This window comes from Balaenoptera acutorostrata, chromosome 21, assembly GCF_949987535.1.
Source record: "Balaenoptera acutorostrata chromosome 21, mBalAcu1.1, whole genome shotgun sequence".
NCBI lineage: Eukaryota > Metazoa > Chordata > Mammalia > Artiodactyla > Balaenopteridae > Balaenoptera > Balaenoptera acutorostrata.
Window position 1 is genome coordinate 39,482,289 of NC_080084.1, and position 23,781 is coordinate 39,506,069.

At 43.0% G+C, this 23,781-nt stretch overlaps 1 protein-coding gene across 8 annotated transcripts in view; it reads left to right on the top strand.

The window, feature by feature from the left end:
• The window catches only part of TENM3 (teneurin transmembrane protein 3), a 608,889-nt gene that overhangs the window by 277,309 nt on the left and 307,799 nt on the right, over positions 1-23,781 (top strand). The window contains exon 1 of one of the 8 annotated variants that reach the window (XM_057537191.1): positions 15,161-15,312. The exons of 6 other annotated variants lie outside the window; for them this stretch is intronic. The gene's annotated coding sequence lies outside the window, so the exon portion shown is untranslated. One more of the 8 variants, XM_057537190.1, reaches the window with a different exon arrangement.

Below are 23,781 nucleotides of genomic sequence, written 5' to 3' on the forward strand. Positions count from 1 at the left end.
GTTAATGTGTAGAAGAATGCTATTAGGCCACTCTTTTTTTGCAGAGAGGCAAAGTGTGTGAGGAGTAGTAGGTAGCTCATTTTATAAAAATTGGTTGGTGTGTTGAAGAAGGGCAGCAGATGAAGATTAAAAAGAAAGGCCAGGGCTTGATGTAGAAGTACTAAGGTGTCCTGCTAAGGAGGTTAAATGTAAGACATCAGCAGGTTTGTGTTTTTATTTTTTTTAATTATTTATTTATTTTTGGCTGTGTCGGGTCTTCGTCTCTGTGTGAGGGTTTCCTCTAGTTGTGGCGAGCGGGGGCCACTCTTCATCGCGGTGCGCAGGCCTCTCACTGTTGCGGCCTCTCTTGTTGCGGAGCACAGGCTCCAGACGCGCAGGCTCAGTAATTGTGGCTCACGGGCCCAGTTGCTCCGGGGCATGTGGGATCTTCCCGGACCGGGGCACGAACCCGTGTCCCCTGCATTAGCAGGCAGACTCTCAACCACTGCGCCACCAGGGAAGCCCAGGTTTGGGTTTTTAAAACATAAGTTTGGTAGCTTTGGAAAGGCGGTCCTGATAAGGTGAGGGAAAGAGGAGGGAGAGAATATCTTGGATGCTCTTACAAAAATCCAGGCACAAGAAGATGAGGCTGTCGATCTGGACAGCGGCGCGTGGATGGAAAGGGAGGGGAGAGGGTCGTGACCTTCCTGAAGGGTAGAAGCAACAGGACGTTGTGATGGGTGGTTTTATGTTGGAGCTAAAAGAAAGACAATTGAAAGTTCTACGTTAGTCAGCTAGGTGAAGAGCTACGGGGACTGAACTGAGAAGGACAAGGGGCCGGGATGGCTCTGCAGTGAGGATGGCATGTAATAGGTCTGTCGTTGGACCTGGTGCATTAGAACTGCCCCCAGGGAAGCCACAGCAAGCATTGGGCATGATGTCCTAAGACAGTTGGAAAAGATGTGCACACGTCTTGATATCTTTTTTGTAATAATTTTCTCTAACATGTGGAAAGTATGTCGGGTTGTAGTCAGGTTAAATGTGATATGTGTTCTTTCTTTCATTCAATGATATTAAGCCTATCATTTTAATATCATGAAGTATTTTAAGGCAATACAAACCATGCAATAGGTACTGTGATTGTTATTGTTTTCTTAATATAGTAAATATGCAATAATCAACTGGCATCCAGGGGACAGGAAAGCTTTCAGGTAAGGAAGAGGAGATATCTAAGCTAAGACTGAAGGACAAATAGGACTTAGACAAAGGAAGATGCTACTCCAAAGAGAAGGAACAGCCTTTGCAAAGTGCCAGAAACTGTAGCTGTGGTAAAAAGTGCAGGGAGAGGCTGGGTCACAGAGGATCTCATCAGTCCTACCTAGGAGTTCGGATGTTGTCATAGTGGCAGTGGGAGCCATTCAGATTTTTTCAGCCAGGAAATTGATATGATTATTTGCATCTTTTTGAAAGATTTTTCTGAACATGGTGGGAAGAATGTTTGAGGAAGGCAAGACTAGAGGCAGGTATGATATTGCCTGTCAGTGAAAAATGCTGATGGCATCACCAAAGGTAGAGACCATGGTGATGAAAACTGTGAATATGGTGGAGGGCCTGTGGGTTGATTCCATGTGGGGAGTGGGGAAGACTGCTGATAAGAGGAAAAATGAATGGCTTCCGGGTTTCTTTCTTGAGCATTTGGATGGACACAGAGGTTTTGCTCACTAACACAGGGAACCCAGGAAGAGATGGAAATTTGTGGAAGATGGTTTACTTTATTTTATTTTACTTTTTAAAGGAGAACTGCTCAAAGTCAGCGTTTCCATTCAACTGTCACTAGGTCTTTATTTTCATTTTATTTTATTTTTTTGGCCGCACCGGGGGCTTGTGGGATCTTAGTTCCCTGACCAGGGACTGAACCCGGGCCCTGGGCAGTGAAAGCGTGGAGTCCTAACCACCGGACCACCAGGGGATTCCCAAAGATGATTATTTTAGCTTTGAACATGTTGCCTTTAAGATTCCTGTAGACATCCTGTCAAAGCCATTAAGTGATTGGCTATGAGCCTGGCAGGCAATTGGAATTAGGGAATAACATAATTGGTGAATTAGGCCTTGAGAGGTGGCAATGTCGTGGAAGTCGGAGAGAAAGAAAAAGGGGGAGAGAGAGAGAGACAGAGGAAGAGAGGGCGAGAAGAAGGGCATCTAGGCAGAGGGAGCGATGTGACACACAAAGTAGCAGAAAAAGGGGAGAGATATGTTTGAGAAAAATCCTATTGTCAAGTGCAAGATAAGACTAAAATGGTCCTCCTACACAACAGGTTGACGATGGGGTTTATGCTGTAGTCGATAGGGTGCCAGTGAGGCTTTGAGCACAGGAGGGGCATTTGTGAGTACAGTAAGTCCCCTACATACGAACGAGTTCCGTTCAGAGAGCACGTTCACAAGTCCAATTTGTTCGTAAGTCCAACAAAGTTAGCCTAGGTACCCAACTAATGCAGTCGGCTATATAGTGCTGTACTGTAATAGGTTTATAATACTTTTCACACAAATAATACATAAAAAACAAACACAAACTAAAGAAAACATTTTTCCCCTTACAGTACAGTACCTTGGAAAGTACAGTAGTCCAGTACAACAGCTGGCATCCAGGGGCTGGCATCGAGTGAACAGGCAAGGAGAGTCACTGCCTGGAGGAGGGAGAGGAGGTGGGAGACGGTAGAGCTGAGGGATCGTCAGCCATAGGGGACGGAGGGCGAGCTGCAATTCCACTCACGCCTGACCTTGATGGCACAGGTGCTGGTTCCTCGCTGGATCCAGATGCACATCCGCCTCTTTGAAAGTTCACAACATGAAGGTTCGTATGTCGGGGACGTACTCTAAGCCATTAGGAAGATCTGAGTGGAGTGTGGATTGGAGCAGGGATGCAGAGACCATGACACAGGCTATTGATGCATCTAGGATAGAGGTAATGAGATTGAGAAGTTGGGTGGGAAGTAAAAAGGAAATTTAAAGAAAAAACATGGATGCAAGAGGTACTTGTGAAAATAGAAGCGCTCCCACTACTTCTAACCGAACTTGGTAAGGCCAGGGACAGGACATGACTATTCGAATAGTGACAACTTGGAGGAAAAAAAGGGAAAAGTCAGAAGAGGGATCTGGTTTTGGGAAATGTGTATCTTGTAAGGTATTTAGAACTTTATGATCATAATTCATAGAATTAAAAATAGAAGAATAGTATATCAGTATATTTTTCTTTTTAAACTTGCTTTTTCCCCCTGTTTTCCTTGAACTTCTAAAATTCTATCCCAGAGGTTAGACCGGATGATATTTTTCTTTTGCTATGCACTACAAGAGAAAAGAAAAAAAGGACTTAGAAATCCATTTGGAAAGAAACTCAGATGAGAGAACTCAGTAATCCTTACCAAAAGTGACAGTCCTTCATCTTTGCTGGGCTGGACCACTACAGGGGGGCGGGGGGGGGTGTGAAGGGCAGCCATAGCGGCTGAACTTACGGTCTGAGCCCATCGCTTCAGCAGGGATCAATAAAGCAATGGATACAGAAAAGATGTGGGGCATTTCCATGGGAATTGCTAGGACACGAGTTGTTCTTTCGCTGGCGTCTTTGAAGTCTATAAAAATATAATTCTGGACGTGTACCAAGAAGGGTCTGATGCAAAGTCAAACACATCAAGGAGGCTTGATGCCATGTTCACTTAAGTAGCTGTCTGTCCTGGGGGGTGAGGGGGAGTCTTTTCATGCTCTTTGCTGGTGGCGCTCATCAGTTCCACAGTTTTATGGAAGGTGTGGCCTTGTTCAGGAGAGTCGATTCTCCCTGCCGGACCACCACCGAAAGCTATTTTACTTCAGTTGTATTGCTTCAGACAGTTGACAAATACAGTGTTGATTACGTGACTTCTTCCATCTTCCGTGTGTACACTGAAGGTGAATTTTTTTTTTCCTTTAGTGGCTTGACTTGCGTGTTGCTTGTTGTGACTGTTTCTTTTTTCAGGAAGTCTTCTTTCCAAGGATAAAAAGGTTTTAATTCCCGTTGAAAAGAAAGGGGACCCCAGGCTGTGGACCCAAGTGTTAAGATGCTTTTGAAGACGGTGCAGGGGAGGGGCAGTGCGGGCAGTTGGAAGCTGCTAGGAATATGAGATCAGACATTCTGTCTCCGGCAAGGGAACAGGGCTGACATCAGCTGAACAGGCAACTGCTTGCCTGCCTGTCTTCCTCGGGCCAGATAAAGGCCCAGAAGGAGAGCTGCCAGCCAGGAGGAATGTGAGAAAATAGGAAATTGATTTGAAATAGGATAGGGAAAAAGGCAGAAGAATGAATTTAAGAATTTTCAAATATTCCCTTTTTAGGCATAAGTAGTTGCTGTCTCCATAGAGAAAGGTGATCTTTACTTCCTCTCTCACGGGAGTTAAGAAGGCAGCAAATTCACAGTCATACAGGTATTAGAAAGACCTGAAGTTGGTTTATTTCTTCATAATTGGAGGAAAATGGGATATGCATTTGTATTCCACTCTTTAGCAATTCTTCTTGATCCTTTTGAAATAAAAAAAAGAAGCGGAAGATTATAAATGTTCTAATTCTAGTCTCATGAAAAGTAGTTTTTTTTTTTTCCTGCTAGTTACAATGATAATTAATTAAACTTCACATTAACCCGAGGTGGCTGGGCAGTTTTGTGTTTGTGAAGGCTGCAGGGATTCTAATTTTCCATTGACAGTGGTTCTTTTGCTTTGATAGATACCTTTAGGCAAATTATATTGTTTCTCTCTACTTCTTTGTTTAACGGTGTGTGGAGAGGGGGTCATGTTAACGATATGTAGGATCAGTAATAAATAGAGGAGATGTCTGTCTGTGGGGTCATAATTACCAGCCGCTCTGTGAGAAGGCAAGGGGCTTCAGCAGGAGCTCTAAGTTTCTTTTTGGTCCTAACGTTTGGTGATGCTATGTGATCTCTTCAAGGCAGGAAAGCAGTGGTGTGCTCTAAGCTGTACTTACCAAGAGCCTCCTATTTGTACGTCACCTTACTTGAAGTTGTTGATAGGATACAGAGGCACTGGAAGACAGAGACCTTGCCAGGGATGTAAATCTTAGCTAGGTAGAATAAATAGACGTGGTTGCCACCAGCAGTATAATAACAGACAGTATGATAACAAACACACAATAATACAGCTCACGCATACCTTGCTACCTCTCCCGGCTTCTAAAAAGAATCACCAGTGCTGTTCTTATGAAATAAAGAACTTTTCAACTCGTATAGACACTGGATTGTGGCTGGTATCTTAACACATGGCATGGTAATATATGGAGTAGAATAAAGATGAGCATAGCTGTTTTCTAAATCACATCTGCCTTAAAAAGTCAACATTTGGAAATGACTGAGTGGAACCTTTAACTCATTCCTCAAAATAAACAAACAAAAGCTTGATCTTTATACCAATAGTGGATGGACAGACAACAAAACAATCAGGGCAGTGGGAAACCAGGGTGGAAAAAAGAAAAACATTAAGAAAATGAGAAATGAATTTAAATATCCAGTAACTGAAAACTATTATCCTAGGACATTAAAGAAGTTAGAAGAAACTCCTGCATGGCCATTTAAAGGATTCAGAAGACCTGAGAGATTTTCCTTTTTTTAGAGGGAAAAATTGAGGCCCAGATAAGTTAAGACTTAGCAAGGTCACACAGCCAATGAGAAGAGCCATGTCCAGAACCCAGATTTCCTGATTCCCAGAGAATTTGTAGACAAGTGGAGAAATCCCTGAAGTGTGGGCTGTGAAGTGTCTTCACCATTTCGATGTACAAACCGTCAAAGCTACTTTGTTCCTTTTAGGTTCTTTTGTTTTGCACTGAGCCCATTTTATCATGTGGTGTCTGTTCACGTCATCTAACGTGTGGACAAAAAGATGCCCGCTTCTCTGAGTTGTAGCCACGGATCTTCGTGACACTGATTATGATACTACATGTTTTTATTAAAATTGCTAGAAATAATCACGAAGCAACAGAATAAGCTTTTTGTGGAGCGAATGCCTTGCTGTAATTTAGGACCTTGGTCACTAATCATAAATTGCTGTTAATCACAACCTAATCTAACTGCTTTTTTCCAGTTAGAAAATTCCTCATTCTAACCATCCTTCTGAAATCCTGCCAGAAATTCCTTGAAGGTAAATTTACCCGGCATCCATACTAGAATACAAGCAGGAAGCGTGCAGTTATTCAACCTAGACTTGTCCCTAACTATGAGAGCCTTTCTACTTATTCTGTATGCCAATATCATCTGGACGAAAGCTATCTCAGACTCTGTAGTTAAAGTGACACAGTGATATATTGATCTAATGAGTAATATTATGAAATTAATTCTAAAATACTCTAACTTGTTCTGCCTTAATCTTTAAAATTCATTTGAAGCATCACATTATGCAAACCTTTTTTGGAAGATCTTGCAGAGGCCTTTGGCCAAAAATAACATATAGTTCCACATATTTTCACAGTGGTTTCTATTTCGGAGTCAAATTGCCACCAAGGAGAGTAGACTCTGAAACACCTCTACTGTCTGGTGTCAGACTGTTCGCCTGGACACTTGCCTTAGTGGTTGGGACCTTTTGTCTGCCATGGATGGCTTCAGGAGTTAGATTCACCTTGCTTTGCATCAGTTAAATAGATGCCCTTATTTTGCCTTTCTTTAGTCTAGATCTTTTGAAAGACCTAATTCCCTTTGTGCCAGCTCTCCTAAAAGAGACAGTCCCTGACGCTTGCTATCACTCAGGAGCTGAAAGCCCCCAGAACTAGATATACTATAACTGGAGTTTTCCTTACCTGACCGCCTCTGTCTCTACCTGTTTTTTACTTTATCTTCTCCCACCTTCCCGTTTCTAGAGAACTCATTTCTTCACATATAGTACTGAATGGATATCTGTGTATGATTTCCCATCCCTAGCAAGACCCTAAGCACAGTTGGTTTTTTTTTTTTTTTTTTTTTACAGACCAAGACTGATCCTGGGTAGAAATTTGCCTAAAAGTATATTTTCCCCTACAGAGTATTTTAAACAATGGAAATACAGTTTTCTGCTCTAGTTTTAAACTAGTTTTGCCCCATGAGGTTTAAAAATGGCATTTCATGCCAGAGTACCTCAGGTGTTTTGGGTGCATAATAGGCGTTCAATAAATGGGAGTCAAACGCATATCTAAATGTTTTGAAGATGAAAACTGGTTTGTAAACTAGCTGTCTCCATTTCCCCTCCATCCCCTTGCTTCTCAACCCTTATTAAATCTGACATTCACCCCATCGCTCTGTTAGAAGTTGTTCATCTTTAGGTCACAAATTGCTTCTTCCTGCCAATTCCAAGAACTTCACCTCAGTGATCAAAAGTATTTATCTGTGACATGTGGCTTTGTTAACCATCACCCACCTCATTCCCTACCTACGCTCTTGAAAGCTCTCCGCTGGGGCTCCTTTGTCGTGCTGCACCGCTGATTGCATCCAGTTTCCTAGCCGTGGAATTCTGTCTCCCCTGGTGATTGAACTTCCTCTTTGAGGCCAAGCCCGAAGATTCAGGCTCGGCCCTTTGCTTTCTCAGCTTACACATTGCCTCTCATCTCTTCTACTTTCACAGTATTCATCTACTTTCATAATTAGCACTGCTCTAGAGTGGGTTCGTAAAGGCACATTACAGAAGCAAACCCCTTGTTTCCATCTGTGAACGCCTTGCTGGCACGCTTAAGAGAGATATCCCATGAAATGCACACCGCACTCTGTTTCTTTTTTCTTTGTCTTCTCGTTGGGACTTCTTCTCAGCCTGGGCCTCGGTCTCTCAATCTGCAGTCTGATAACCCAGAGGTTGTGGCTCTCAGCTCCACCCCTAAACCCCATCCTCTAAAGGAGGCTCAGAGAAGAGCCATTAAGACGATGAAAGGAATAAAGATTAGACCCAAGAGGAAAGGGTAAGATAAAACTTAAAAAAATAATAATTGAGATTATGTAGTATGACCACGTGGAGCTGAAGGGAAGATTTAAGGATGATCATCTTTACGTATATGAAGGGCCCATATTGAGAAAACGGTGACCAGATGCTCCTTGTTTCTACTGAAGCTTGAACAAGGGCATTTGGGCGTAAATTGTGGCTTTAGAGATTTAAGTTAGAGATTCTCAGAATTGTCCTTGGTAAACAATGTAAAATATTGTAATGTATTATTGAAAATGCACATGGCATGGTAGAGAGGCTTTTTTTTTTTTAAACTAATAGATCCATCTGTGGATGGGGATGCAGAAGTATACGACCAACATAGATCATGTATTAAGTTTATGTCCAGTTTTATAATGCTGTGATTTTATAAAGAGAAAGTACACATTTATAGTTTAAAAACAGTGACCTCAAATAGCCAATGATGCCATTAGGTCACAGTCTCTGCCCTAGAAAAGCTGGTTGGGTTTGGTTGGATTGGGTTGGGGGGTGTGAGAGAGAGAGAGAGGGAGAGGGGGAGGGGAAACCAAATATTACAAACGATCAATACAAGGGACAGAATCGTTTTAATTAACAAGCACTTTCTTCAATGCAGACTGTGTTGCCAATGGTCCATCCATCTACCCATCCCCAAACCAGTATTTATTTAGAGTCTCCTTTGTGCAGTACACTATGCTGAATGCTGGGGAATCAGCAAAGAAATGGTCCTTGCCCTCATGGGTTTATGGTCTAGAAGGAGTTACAGACAAGTACAAAGGCAGCGGAATAAGAATATAGCGTGATGACTGTTAGGAAAGGATATTTACGGAGTTCTATGGGAACACAAAGAGAGGGGCCCTTAAACTATTCTTAGTGGATCAGGAAAGGCTAAATAGAGGAGCTGACTTCCAGCCAACTCATGACCAAGCAGAAATTGGCCAGGGACATAGCAGAAGTAGCAAGCATATACTTACATCCAAAATGACATAAGTGCATAAAATAAGTGCACAGAAATAATTTATGTTCACAAAATAGAAAAAAATCTTTAAAAATCTATTCCATGGGACTCTGTTTTGAAAACACCTAAAATTAACACATTACTGATTATCCAGATTTGTTTGTCAGTAAAGACCTGGTAAGCTATTTTTAAAAATGATCTTAATACCTATGGGTTCTTTGGAAAATTTTGGACAGTGTAAATTTCAAAGAGTGACTCTAGAAGTTTGTGTGATTTCTGTGTTCTGTCCCCTGCATGAGGGATTTGAGCTGCGGGTAACTATTGCCCCTACAGACAACTACCCACCTGACATCGCCACTTCATCACTAGCCATCAGTGAATAACTAAATTTCGGCGTCTAAACAAAGAAAATAAATTTTCTGGTAATGTATTTAATTTCAAAGATATATGGCCTAGCTTTTTGACATCTAACGAGTTAGTTGTTAGTTTTTGAGAACCAGCACAAGAATATGCTTTGGGGTTGCGTGAGTGGAATGATGTTGGAAACAAATAGCCCAGATTGAAGGGATTAAAGCAATTCAGTCGTTTTTCTTTGTCACATGTGCATTTCTTAAACATGGACTTTCAAAGGACACACCCCCAACGTACTCTTATTTTCACAACCTACAAACAAGTTGAACCCCAGTGAGTTGCTAAGCACGGACAAACACTGCCAGCCCCAGGTGGGCCTGGGAGGTCATCTTGCTGTTTTTAGACCTTGTGTCCAGCCTGCCAGGGATGAGTAGCGCTCCCTCTGTCTTGGCCACTCCTGTGCTTCCCCAGTCATAGAGGTTGACTCACGCACAGAACTAGGGTTCCACGACCTACTACAGACCCCCTTGTAACGCTGCCTTTGGACATTTGGTGGCTTGACTTGGGCCCTCAGCTCTTGCTATGTACCTGGTTCCTGGCATCCATACCCCCAGCTAACTCTTGCTGGCGATCTGGATTTCTCTTAAAGCTCTGTCCTGCGCCTGTCCTGCTCTCACCACCAGAGAGGAGTGATCTCTCTGCCTCACCCACGTCCCTCCCACTTGGATATTTGCCAGCCCTGTCCTGACGCTCACTAAGCCTTTTGTTTTTTTTTTTTTTTTTTTTTAAAGGATTTTCTTATTTATTTATTTATTTATTTATTTATTTATTTATTTTTGGCTGTGTTGGGTCCCCGGTTCGTGCGAGGGCTTTCTCCAGTTGCGGCAAGCGGGGGCCACCCTTCATCGCGGTGCGGGGACCGCTCTTCATCGTGGTGCGCGGGCCTCTCACTATCGTGGCCTCTCTTGTTGCGGGGCACAGGCTCCAGACGCGCAGGCTCAGCAATTGTGGCTCACGGGCCCAGCCGCTCCGCGGCATGTGGGATCTTCCCAGACCAGGGCCCGAACCCGTGTCCCCTGCATTAGCAGGCAGATTCTCAACCACTGCGCCACCAGGGAAGCCCCTCACTAAGCCTTTTGGATACAGCGTATTGCTTGACGCCCCCCGCAAGGAGTCCAGACCTCAACCCACGTGCCCAGATCCTGCTTCCCCCTCCTGCCTGCCTGCCTGCCAGGGCTGTGGAGGACCCAGCACGCTCCTGCCCAGGGTCACCTGAGTTAGGACAAAAATCAGAACCAGTTCTTTGGACACACAATAAACGTGATTGGAGATAAAGAAAGAGTCATGTCTTCATCATGGATCAGATGTCAGAAGGCATTTGTGGTTTTGGTGAAATAACATAACACCTCTAGAAATAAAGAAGAAAACTTACCTTTTAGAAATGATTTTGGATGTGGGTCATTTCAAACAGTTGTGAAATAAATAGCTGTACTGTGGGTGGATTTTTCCGTAGTGGATTTTTCCATAGCTTAGAGCAAAGAATCACCTACGTATTATCCTAGCCTTTTTAGATTTACTGTAGACATCTGTGAAAAATTATGAATTGGCCTTTATTACAAGCCTTTTTTTGAAACCTTTATTTCTGTTCCAGTGTAAATGATAATTGAACTTCCTTGGAAAAAGGACCCAGAAATGCGGTTTTAAATACAGTTTATGTCAGCTGATAAGAGTCCACATAGCTGTTAGAGATTTTCACGCTACTGACAAGATAACGCTTTGCAAAACCGAAGATAAAGACTAAAATTTTATTTACAGGCTGTAACTAAATTAATTGTACAATTAGTATATACCAGTTGATGTCAGTGTACTGTAATTTTAGTGATATAAACTGTTCTTTTGACATATTTGTTATTTAAAAAAGAAAAAAATATAAATAAGTGTATAATTTTTAACAAAGTCCATTTAGACAAACTGAATTCTAGAGTGACAGATACCTATTGACCTATGCAATCCCTAAATCAGGTGTTCGGGAATGTTTATTAACTATTTCATTCCTCTGTGAGATTCTAGCTGGCAGAGAATACTAATATGTATATTACTTATTACCTTAACTCTAAAAGCAGCTTCAAAACACAGGAGAAATCAGACGTGGTGCCTCTTCTTTTTGTCCCCTTCCAAATCCACAAATGATCAGTTTTTAAAACTGAATATCATGTTTTCAAATCCTTGCCGTGGATTATCCCGACGTGTTTTATTTAGAAAGTGAACTACACTCCTAATACCAGTTTTTACTAAGGAGCCGATACTATAATAGGTATTTAGTGCAATGGGTTACGTGTCAGGCTGAGCACCTGAGGCTGGTTTTAGCCTCTGGCACCCTATGTGGGCTGTTATTAACCGCTTTGGCTCTGGTTTCCTCATCTGTATAATGGGATAATAATATCACTTTCTCATTGGGGCTTTAGAGTTAATAAAAATGGTGTATGTCAAACGCTGCTCCATATGGTGAGTCGCACGAAGCGCTCAATGTTAGTTTTTATCATGTTCATATATTTAACACAGCTAAAAGTGTTTGATTATGATTTTGGGGAACATCTCTGACAGTATGGATTCGGTGCTTAATCATTAGCAAGAAAATCATCATTCCCAGTTTTGGTTAAACTCTGCTTTTTCTTCAAGGCTTTTGGCTGAAGCAGGGAGAGGGCAGAAGAATGCTTAATATTAAAGCTAAGTTGGTGCCGATCTGAAGTAACAGCTCACGCGTGGACTTTTTTTTAAAATACAATTTGCTTTGATTTGATTTGGTTCACGCATTTTTAAAAATCTTCCTCGTGGTGTGCAGTCATTATGCCTAAAGAACTGAATTCAGTTATAAGTAAAATTCATTTAACAGCACAAGTATGATTGCATGTGGTTATTTATTCACAACATAAAATAGCCACATAATTCAACATATTTGATAGTGTCTGCTCATGGAACTGCAGGGAATTCTGCAGATCTCAGGCAAGAAATGCTTAAGTTATAGAAGGCAGTATCCATAATGCTAGTTATTCCTGACAGCATCAATATGGCAAACTATAAAAGACGAAAATAGAAGTTTAAGGTGTGCCTCATTATATGTCTCTATAGGACACTTTAGTGGACGCCCTATATGTAAAAGATGGCAGTGATTTAATGCATGGATGGGTGTGGCCACAAGCCCTTGTATCCTTTCTTAGGAAGATATTTGTGGAAACCATCCGTTTGAAACCTCGTCTCTCCCTCTCCTTCCCCGTGTGCTGCTGCAGCTCAGCTGTGTTCAAAGTCAGGCCTTGATCATTCTCAAAGGGATAATGTCTTGGTCCGATTTGAAAATAATTAGTTTCATACTCAGAAAAGGCAGAACTAGATCTACATGCAGAATATTCCAAGGTAGTCCAATAAAAAATTCACCTAACCTGTATCTGATATTTATAGATGGGCATGGCTTAATTAGCATTCTAAATTGTAATTTTAATAAATACTACCCAGCAGTGACCAATTTCCATAGCATTTATCTGGGGAAACGAGCGTGCCCAAGTACCAGTCTTCTTGAGATTCATCTTGACCCAAGCGGCGATTTAAGACGTTAAAACCTTTCGTTCCTCGATTGGAGTGTTCATCTTGCTGTCTCCTCATGTTCTAGTCCAAATCCAGATCTGCTAACCTGTGTCATCAAAAATCCAGGGGTACGTATCGGAAGCATTCCCAAGTCCCTGGGTCCTGGAAGACTCTCAAGGTGCAATGTTCTTCTAAGATTCCAATTGAATACGCTTTCTTCATATTTCAGGGCCTAAATCATTCTACAGTGTTTACTGGCAATTACTTCAGATAACCCTCCCCCCCTCCCCCATGAGTCACACACGTTACAGTGATTCGTGTAAGGATCCTTTTCAAAATATTACGACTTAGGAAGATATTTGCCTAAGAACTTATAAGTCTTTCAGTGCCCCACAAAATATCTATTGTTCTATTTTTTGACCCAGTTTTACTAAGGTGAATTTCAAAACCTTGAAATAACTTTGAAATTTAGACTGTGTCAAAGGCATGTTTAAATACTTTCTCTGATACCTTAATGATGTCCTAATTAAAGAGTGAACACACTGATCATTCAGGGAAGAATAAGCACGATGTTTGTGATATTCGCGTAAGAGAATGTGTTTGTGAGTCACGCTTTTCGAAGAGCCATTGTTACTGAAAGCAAAGAACACTGAGGTGCAGAGACTGTGCTTCAACGCGGAGGTACATCAGACGTTTCCGTGAATGACAGTGGGCGTGCTGGACGGTAAGGACAACTGGAGAGGAAGAGTGTCCACCGGAAGGCAGGGGAGCTGTGTGCACATCCCTGTAGCGTTACACGTAAAAGGCGCCCAAAGTCAAGGCAGAGACAACCTGAAGAGGGACAAAAATTGCTGTTGTTAAATCAAGGAAATTGAGGAAAGGATATGATCTGGTAAATGAAGTTGGGGGGGGGGGCGGGGAACACTGGTCCTTTCTTAAGTAGCCATTTTTTGGCTTACTATTTTTAGATGAGAGTTAAAACGTAGAACGACAGCTAATGATGCAAAGATCTGCTGATTGATACTAGTACTGCAAAGTGCTGCTTGTTGTCTTTCTTTATTCATAAAAATACCTGAGGGGTTTGCAGGGCTTGAAAGAAAACACGGGTGAGTCTAAAAATTCAGGAACATTCCGTCATTCCGTTCTTAGCTTAATGGAGGAAGAAGCTGAAGGGGATGGAATGTTCTGGAAGAAAGAGAAATTAAAGGAAGGAGGGACGTTGGCCCGGAGGCCACGCAAAAATAACGATGAAAGTGCGTCTGGAGGGAGGAGAAGACGATCTTTTAAAGTAAAGCTGTAGTAAGAGCCGGCAGCATCGAAGTGTCCCGCGTTCAGAGTGAAGCCCGCTGGAACGCCGCAGCAGGTAGGCGGCCCAGGTCCGGGCTCTCCGGCCCGGGCGCGTCGTCCACAGTTCGCTCGGACCCCGTGAGCCCCCGTGTGCAGCCCCGGAGACCGCCCTCCCTCCCGGCGGAGCGGGCCCGGCGCCACCGACGGCGCTGCCGGGGGTCCGAGTCCCCGGCCGGCACGAGCCGGGCGCAGGGCAGCTCCGCCCCCCGGCCCGCGGGCCCCGGGGCCGCCTCGAGGGGCCGGGCCTCGGCAGCCCAGGCCGAGGGGCGATGCGGGCTGAGCCGGTGCCCCCGCCGCGCTTCCCAAGCGACACGCGCGCGCGCGCGCACACACACACACACATCACACACACACACACACACACACACTCTCACGGCGCGCGCGCCCGCCGGCGCTGGACTTCAGGCCCCACCGGCCACCCCGCCCGCCGCGGGGGCCCCCGCCGGCCCCCTTCCCCGAGCGGCGCGTCCCGCCAGCCCGAGGACTTCATCTCGCGGCGACGACGGGGCGCGGGGCCACCGCTCGCGTTCGCACGAAGGCCACAGCGCCGCCGCCGCGTGGGGCGTGAAGGCTGGCGGCTCAGGGGTCGGGGTTCATCCAGGTGCTGGGAAGGAGGTTCTTCTGTGAGCGCAGCCCGGTCGCGCTTCCGGACAAGGACCGACTTGCAAAGATCCACAGCTACGCCGGAGAAGCCCGGGACGGAGCGCGGGCGCGGAAGGCCCCCGATCGCGGCCTCCAGGGCAGGCTGGCGAGCAGCTCGGGGCGCAGCGCGCACCCCCCGCGCGTGGGACGCGGCTCGGGGGACGCCCGGCCTGCGCGCGCGTGCGTGCGTGTGTGTGCGTGTGCGTGTGGCCGCGGGGGCGGGGGGCGCGGCCGGGAGCGCGGGCGCCTGGGCGCGGGGCCGGCGGGGCGGGGCGGGGCGGGGCGGGGCGGGGGCGGCCCGGCCCGGCGCGAAGGGGTTAAGCGCCGCCGCTGCCCCCGCCCCCTCCGCGGCCGGGTGTAAACAGACGAGCCTCAGCCTATCATGTCTGGCGGCCGCTCGCAGCCGGAGCCCCGAGCCCGGCGCTGTAACACGAGACGCTCCAGACCGCGGCAGCTTGGCAGCGCCGGGCTCGGCTCCGCACGGCCACAGCGAGGGCGCGCCGCGGCAAGGTGGGTGAGCGGCGGCGGCGGCTCCGCGGCCTGGGGGGCTCCTCGCGCGGCTCCTCGCGCGGCCGGGTCGCTCGTTCGCGCCCGGGGACCGCGGCGGCGGCGGCGGCCCCGCTGTCCTCCCCCGTGGCGTCGGGAGGGGAGGAGGCTCCGCGCGGGTTGGAATCGGGGCCCGGGCGACGTGAGCATCTGACCGGCGGGGGCGCTTTGACCGCTGAGGGGCCGCCTTCGGGGTCTGGAGGAGGCGGAGGCTGAACTCGCTGGAGGACTCCGCGTCCCTCGGAGCGGCGCAGGTAGCTGCGGGGAGAAGGGTCTTTTGTTCGCGCGGTTTTAATCGGGTGGATGTTGTGTTGTGAGTAGCGTCCAGGGCTAACCCAGGACGTAGCGCCGTGTGTTTGCCCCGCGTTCGGTTACTTTTGCGACGTGGCGTGTTGAATTCGTGGGGAGCACATCTGGAGCCGGAGGGATTTGGGATCGTTTCTGTCTCCGGGGTTTCAAAATCCGCCTTGAGCTGGAATTAATCAGCCCTTGGGTTTCCTGAACTGAGGTCCGTCGTGCCAGCGGTTTAGGGCGGGGCGGGGCGGGAGGCACACGGTAATCTGGCTAATTATTAAAAGAGCAGCTCTCCTCCTGCAAAACGCTCAGCGTGTGATTTTTTCCCGGAGAGGGTTTTGCAGGGCAGAGTCTCTAAAAGAAATCCCGCTTTTCCGTCGTGCTTCGGTGCCGGTCGCTCCCGTGGAGGAACTAGTTGGGAATGATTTTTGGAAACAACTTGCGCACTGTCTATCGAAGTCGGAATCATTTACCATTTATGTGTGTGTCTTAGTAAAATAAAACAAGGATCCGTGGCAGCTCTCAGAATAAGTCACATTTCCTCCCTCTCCCTGTGCTGGCATCTCTCTTTCTCTCTCTCCGAATATCTCCTAAATGGGATGTACAGAAAATGCGTGCTGTGTCCCAAAGCCATTCTGTCTTCGGAAAGCCTGAGATAATCAAATTCAGCGTCGTTAAGAGGGTGTAGTTGAAGATTTGATCCCCTTCCACTGAAGTGGAAATACTTTCAGTAATTGAAAGCAGATTCACGTCTGGAGTTGTACAAGCCGAGGTTTTCATTTTTAAAATAAACCTTTTGTTCTCTGGCTTTAAAAGTTCCGGAGAGCCATCCAGAGACCTCTGTGTGCTAATCGTTAAAGTAGCCAAGGCTTGAACATACCCAGGGAAGGCATTTGAGAAACACAGCCTCCCTGCCTCCGGGCCTCCCTGCCTCCCTGCCTCGCGGTAGCGGACCGTTGAGAGCAGCCTGCACCGTCGGGGCCCCGCGTTTCGCTCTCTCCCCGGATTCCCAGGCGTTCAAATGCAGCTGCACTGTTCAGAACCCCCAAACCCCAAGGAGAGCCCATCTGTTTTAAGAGGTTAAAAAACTTGAGAAATTTTGGTGTTATCCCATCGTATGTTGCGATATACACAGTTTGGTGCTAAACTCTGTAATCAAGCATGAAGTATGCTTCATGTAAGCAGATGCCGATCATACCTCAACCGGTAGATTGAAACGTACGAAATGTGATCGCACGTTAACATGGTTGCTTTCTCATCTTTGGAGCCTACGTGTTGAAAGCTTTTAAAAACTGGCTCTTGAAGACTGAAATCAGGATGCATTCTAGACAAAGAGGGAGTCATTCACTCTTTTTATCTGTGAAGATTGAGAAGGATGGTGGTGTACAAGAGCGGTACCTTCTTCAGGACAGGGAATCGAAGATGAATTGTGTAGTTAGGAGGGAAAAGTGAGAAGAGTTGCGCTTTTAACAGTGATAGCTGAGATCAGAGAAAAAACAGAAAGCAGTATTCCAAATATTTTTAATAACTACTTTCTTAAACCTAGTTTGGTGATTATCAGTAAGATGGGAATGGGCGTATGTACAGAGTGTGACATGGCAGTTTGATTTCCTAAAAACTACTTGGTAGCTCCATGTTTTACCTGGTTTCCTCGTCTGATAGTTAATCCTTTGAGCACATTAAAATAAATATGAACTGAATAACTTGGTCATGATTTAAATGATGTTTTTGTGAACCTGTCTCACGTAAGAGTCCTCTTTTACGAAATCAGTATTTAAAAGATTCAGCAAGTCTTTAACTACCAAATAAAGTCTTACTGCATTTTGGTTGTGTTGCATCACCTTTCTTAGATATCAGTGGCCTAGTGTGTGGCAGAATAGAATTTAATTTTCCTCAAAGATTCAGGAAGAAAAAATTAGTTTCCTGTGGACCCTTACAGATGTCTGAACACTGATTTTCAGTGTAAGATCCTTGTCTAAACATTTAAACTCACGCTTTCTGTGACTTCTATTTACTGTTAGTTTTTCTGTCCTTACATCTTTTTTTTTTTCTTTTTTACTTGGTAACGGGTGTGCACAGGATCTTCTGTCATCTGAAATCACATATTCAATTTATCACGGGATTCCTTCCTTTCATAATGTAGGGAAGTGGCAAAGGAGGCACTGTCTAAATGCGGCGATCTTGATAATTAATGCCATAAAATAGATTAAAATGCTGTATTCCAGGTATTCATTTCCTTAAAAGGGCCACCAGAACAGCGTTGCTAAGCACCCGTCACTACTGCAAGTAACAGAAAATGACCCAAATTAAAGAACCTGTTCTAAGCTGTATTCTTGCATTTTCTAAAGTGCATTTCAAAAGGTTTAACCAGACTCATTCAATTAGTGGAGAAAAAAAGCATCTATTTTCAGCTCTGATCAGCAATTAAGAGATTGGGCTTTGGAACATCAGTTTCTTTATGTTTATAATTTATTTTGTTTTCTAGACTTTAAACAATTGTGAATAAAGATTTTTAACAAATCACCTTTCTGACAATACAAACGTAAATGCTAAACGTAAGGCAGTATATTTGCTTTAAATTTCTGTCTAATTGAGTAATTTTTATTAGCTTTTCCCTCATTTTAAAAAAGTTTAAATTTTATACTAATATGGTAAACTACTGCTTCATTCTGGATTTCTTACTCTTTCTTTGTGAAAAACAAAATATATATATATATATATATACACATGCATACATACATGTGTGGTTTAAAGTAAAGTATGGTTGTAATTATTTGGTCTTATCCTAGATATGAGTGCTTTAGCACCAAACCCTTGAGAAGTATTAGGATATTTTTCCTTAAGGATGTTTGGATGGTGTGAATTTGGTACCACGAAGGAGATAGAATGATATGTTGAAGTGAGAAAGTAAATAAGTAAATTAGGGGCAGCAGAGTGCTTTTTTTTTTTTTTTTTTTTAAGAATAAAGTTAGCTGTACCCTTCTGGGTTAGACCAGAGCTTCTACGTAGTTAGGGCTAAAAACCTAAGCCACAACTATTGAAATGTTTAATGAGTTAGATCTTTCAGGGACCTGGTTCTTAGCTAATCCAACAACAGTCATAAATACAAGTTGGGGAACTTTCTGGCCGAGGAAAGGATTTGATGGATAAGGGCTTTTAGAGGAATAGGAGAGATGAGACAGAAGTTCCCAAAGGTTTAGGTTAGGATTATTAGAAAGATTTTTTGCTCTATCACATTGATCTGGGCAAATTTAAAGCATATAAACATAGATATTAAGTTATCAATCTTAAGTGATTATATATGAAGTGATTCCATATCCTCAGACACTGAATATTTTTAAAGCCAACATAACACTTAATTCTTTCTTCTGAGAGAGATATTTTACAATAGCAATTCATTATATTTAGTTTTATCAGATTGTTTGGCATTATAGACTAGTCTACTAATAGATAATATAAAATACATGAGATTTGTATGACTTTTGTTATAGTGTTGTCTAAAATGGAAAGTCATTTATTGTAATACTTGTTTATGTCTAAGGCCTTTCAACTTGAAGTCTCAGTTTAGGTATTTGGAGTTTGTTGTTTGTTTTTTGACACGTCAAAATTTGTTTTTCCCCATAGAGAATAACATTTTGATGTGTAGAAATGATTTGATCATATGTATTTTTAGCAGCCTTGAAATGGTATATATTTTAATATTTTAAGAAACCAGTTGTTTTAAAATTGGTGTTTATATGTTGATTTTAGTTAGGAACCTAGCTGCTTAGTTACAAATCCTATGTGTTTAAGTTTTGAAATATCTACTCTTACTTTTTTACCACAAAAGGATGAAAACAGCTACCTCTTTGGTATCCCAGAAACAATGTATACCATAGATGTCACTGATGGGAATTCATTTCACAAGGGAAGAAGAATAATTGAAAAGTGCCCGCAAATATTTGAGGGCCCATTGCTTCTAAATAATAGTTCGAGTTGGGAAACCACATACTATAGTATTTGAAAAAGTTTCTCTCTTAAGTGTTATTATCCCCCTCTCTCAAAATTAAATACTATTTCACATAAAAGTCTTGTTTTGTACATTTAGAAGGCATAATGGATTCTAGAGCATTCCAGAATGACTAATAAAAACTAATGTAGAACAGCACTTTAGTTTTTGCTACTTAGACATCTTAACCTGAAATTTTTTTAAATTAAAATAATGTGTGGGCCTTTCCGTGACTTTTTTTTCATGTTAGTGTCTGCACAGCCCTCCTTTTTCCATAACCTTAAACTGTTTCCTGCAGGCAGAGGGAACCTGCTGTCTAGAGACCTGTAAAATGGAGCCTGGAACTCTTTTTCTGCTTTTTCTTTGAAATAAAACAAAACCGCCGTATATAACAAATTTAACACTGTTAACATTTTCTAATTATTTAGCCATTATTTCACTTTACCTCCTGCTTAAAAGTTGTACATTGGTGGAGTCGACACCTGGCTGTGCTCTTAAAAGTTTGTCCTTCAACTCCTGTGATAGTAGGGGGCAGTACTTCTCCTTGATTACCTTTGTTCAGGGAAACGCTGAAAGGCCAGGGTAGTTAAACCAGGCCATTTGGATCTGTGGGGTCAAAGTTAGATGCGAGGAAAGTGGTTAAATGCATTGTCGTCCTACTGAGTGCATCTGCTGTAGAGTGACCTTGATGGAGGTAGAAAGAGCCAAGTGGTTAAATGCATTGTCGTCCTACTGAGCGCGTCTGCTGTAGAGTGACCTTGATGGAGGTAGAAAGAGCCAAGCGGTTAAATGCGTTTTCATCCTACTGAGCGCGTCTGCTGTAGAGTGACCTTGATGGAGGTAGAAAGAGCCATTTGGCTTTTTCATGACAGCCACCCCTGCTCGTTTTGTCACTGACACATCTTTACATCCCCCTTTTCCTGTTTCCTTCTTTTTGTTTTCAAATAGTATTTCCTCCGATCCTAGGCCATCAGAGTGAAGGGGAGAATTAAAAATTAGTTTCTTTGTAATTGATAGTAGGTTTTACTTCATACGTTCATTTCATACATTGATGTGTATGGAGATATTCCTTCATTAAAAATTAAGGTGATCAGGCTGGCTGACCGTTCTGTATTTGCTTTTAAGGACCTTTTAATGGTGATGATTAGTCTCTTTGCAAAGAAGCTGCTATCCTGCTACTTTTCAAATTGTTTCTCGGCTGTTAAACGGAGAGACCTGCCAACCTCAGTTTTAGCAGTGGGAATAATGTTTGTTTTAACAAGTGTCTAGGTATGTTGACTTGAAGGGTTTTAGTAGTTCTGTTGCTGCTGTCCTAGAGCGGTCACTTCCCTTAAAAAGGTAATACCAAACCGGAAGGCTTTTAGTTTATATTTCTTAACTTTATGGCCAAGATTTTCCTTGTGATGTATTTTACGTCAATTCCATTAAAATGGAATTCTTGATTAAATATTTGGACAAGTATTGTTCAGTTATAGGAAGAATTTTATTAAACACAGTACAAGATCTAACCTTTCTGGAAACTCCAGTTAAAGCAATTAAGTGCTGCATACAAGATTGTTTTCCTAGGCAAAGCCGTCAAACATCAACGATCGGCATTTACGCTTTACTTTTTGCTGAATTCTTTTTATTACAATTAATCAGAACTAAGTACACATCTTTTCATGAGGAAGAAAAAACTTGGCCCATTATCAAAATTCCTCGAATATCATTTCAGACCCCATCATCACACAGTGAATTATGTAACACTAAAATCTGAGGAACTCAAAACCACCAAAAATAGTACCGTCAGGCAAGTCAGATTTTCTTGATCGCAAAGGATTTCTGTCTTGAAGGACTTTTTATTTTAAAAACAGACGTACTGAATTGAAATATGTTTAAAATGAATTATCCCTCCCCACCTCCCCCTGTTCTGTTCTCACAGTAAGGACCTTAGTTCAGGCTCTTTTCGTCTCATGCGTGGACTTTTTCATGAGCCTTCTCCTCTGGTTTCCCTGCCTTCTGTCTGTCCCCCCGTTAATCCAGCCTGCACACTGTCATCAGAGTTGTCGTTCTGAATCATACTTCTGAGCATGGCAAGTCCCTGCATAAAATCCTTGTTATGTCTTTCGGATCAAATCCAAATTCCTTAAGTGTGTTTTATCAGGCCCTTCGTGATCCCCCTCTGCCTCTTTGCCGCTTGTACCTTTCCATCCATGCTTCAACATTTTCACTTGGTCGTGCCACTTACCTTCTCACAGATCTTTCCAGAGCCTACCTGCAGGGCGTTTCTTCTTTGAAGCCTTTGCTGTTTGCCGCAGGCAGGCAGAGCCGGTGCCTGTAGACTCCCTGGCACCTGGGACAGGTTTCTGTTACGGCACTTAACACATTATACTGTTTGTTTACAATTCAAGATCACCTAATCCAGACTGCCTATTTTATAAGTGGAGAAGCAAGGCTAACGTTTGATTTGTTATGTATTTACTTAGTCCTAATCTCTGTGCTGTACCTTTTACATGGATATTATTTTTATCTCATCTTCAGAATGAGAGTTTTAACTCCCGGAGTTAAGTACTCTTATAATCTCCATTTTAAAGATGGGGAAACTGAGGCCTGGAGGAGTTACCTACTGTTGCTAGTTGGACGTGGGCACATGCCTAGGACGTGCTCCTGCTCTCCCTCGAGGGTGACTGGAGAGCACCACCTCCCTCCCCAGAGCCCCTGACTTCCAGGCCAATTTTGGCATTAAGAAAAATTATTATGACATCTTAAAACACCTAATATGTAGCAGATGGTTTATGAAGGAAATATTCTTACTCCCTATTTTATAGATGAGAAAATTGAGGCTGAAGAGATTAAGTGATTTGCATAAGGTTATTCAGCTACTAAAGTACAAAGGCAGGTTGCTGCTAATCTCATATTTATATCATTCTTCATTACTGAATTCTTCCTCTAGTTTAAATATCAAATTGGATTTTCTTCTGACTTCAGTTCTAACTTTGCTTTACATGTAAGTTCTCTTTACTGTTATAGAATAGAATTATGCCAGTATACAACCTTTCCTAAATATTGTCACCATTGAATGTTACAAATATTTCCATGTCTGTTCAAGGCAGATCATGTAATTTATCAGCAAGTACTTATGGAGAGAGTGTGTGTTTAGTATTGTACTCTGTTTTTAATCTTTAGAAATTTTTTTTTTTTTTAGTGACCCATGATCATAAATGATCATCTATGATATAGCTAATGTCCACTCCTTGGCTAATATGCAGTAATGATTAGCATCATTGATTAGAAAATTAGTACATTATGCCTGTATTGACACTTCTATTCCCTATTTAATGGTTTCTTTATTTAATTGATGACTAATGCCTTTACTATTAAAGGCTATTAACACATCAAAATGGTAATTATTGAACCTGGCAAAATGATAAATTATGTTTGTGTTTATTTCTTTGTGCCCAAGGCTAATCTGGTGTTCTTTTCTCTTTCTTCCTTCCTTCTCCTTCCTTCCTTTCTTTCAAGTTTTGATATGCTAAGAACTTCTGCTTAGGAAGTCAAATAAATTAGCATTTAAACTATTATCTGGTGGTATGACCTTGGAAAAGTTGCTTGACTTTGAGTTGTACCTGTGAAAGGAGGGAAGTAAATCAGATCACTGGCTTTAGGTAGTATGGATTCTTGTAGAGGTCCTGTAGGATTTCTTCAGTTAATTCAAAATTCTTGAAAAAAAAAACCAGACTGCAGATGGTAACAGAACACAGCATGCACAATAAAATATACAATAAACATGTATGTCTTGCTTCTATGCATATATTTGCATTTTTGTGAGGGTGTCTTTGGTTAGGGAAGTTAGGGCTCTATACTGGCTTTTTTGTTAATTCGGCTTGCCTAAGGAATAAGACGAGAAAGCATCCCCTGCAGAGCAAATCTGGGAAAGGTGTATCCTTACTCACCAGCTTCCAGAGAAATGGGTAACGTTCGGTAGACCATGTATGCTTGCTACATTTGTGTTTGGTTATAATAGAGATTCTGAAAATGAAGGTGGTTGTCCTCATTATGAATAGATAATTACTATTCCCAAGTTCCATAATAGTACCTTGACCAAAACTTTTTTGAAACTATTCTTGAAGTTGAGTTTATTTGCAAGACACAGGTAGTTCTTGTTATGTAGT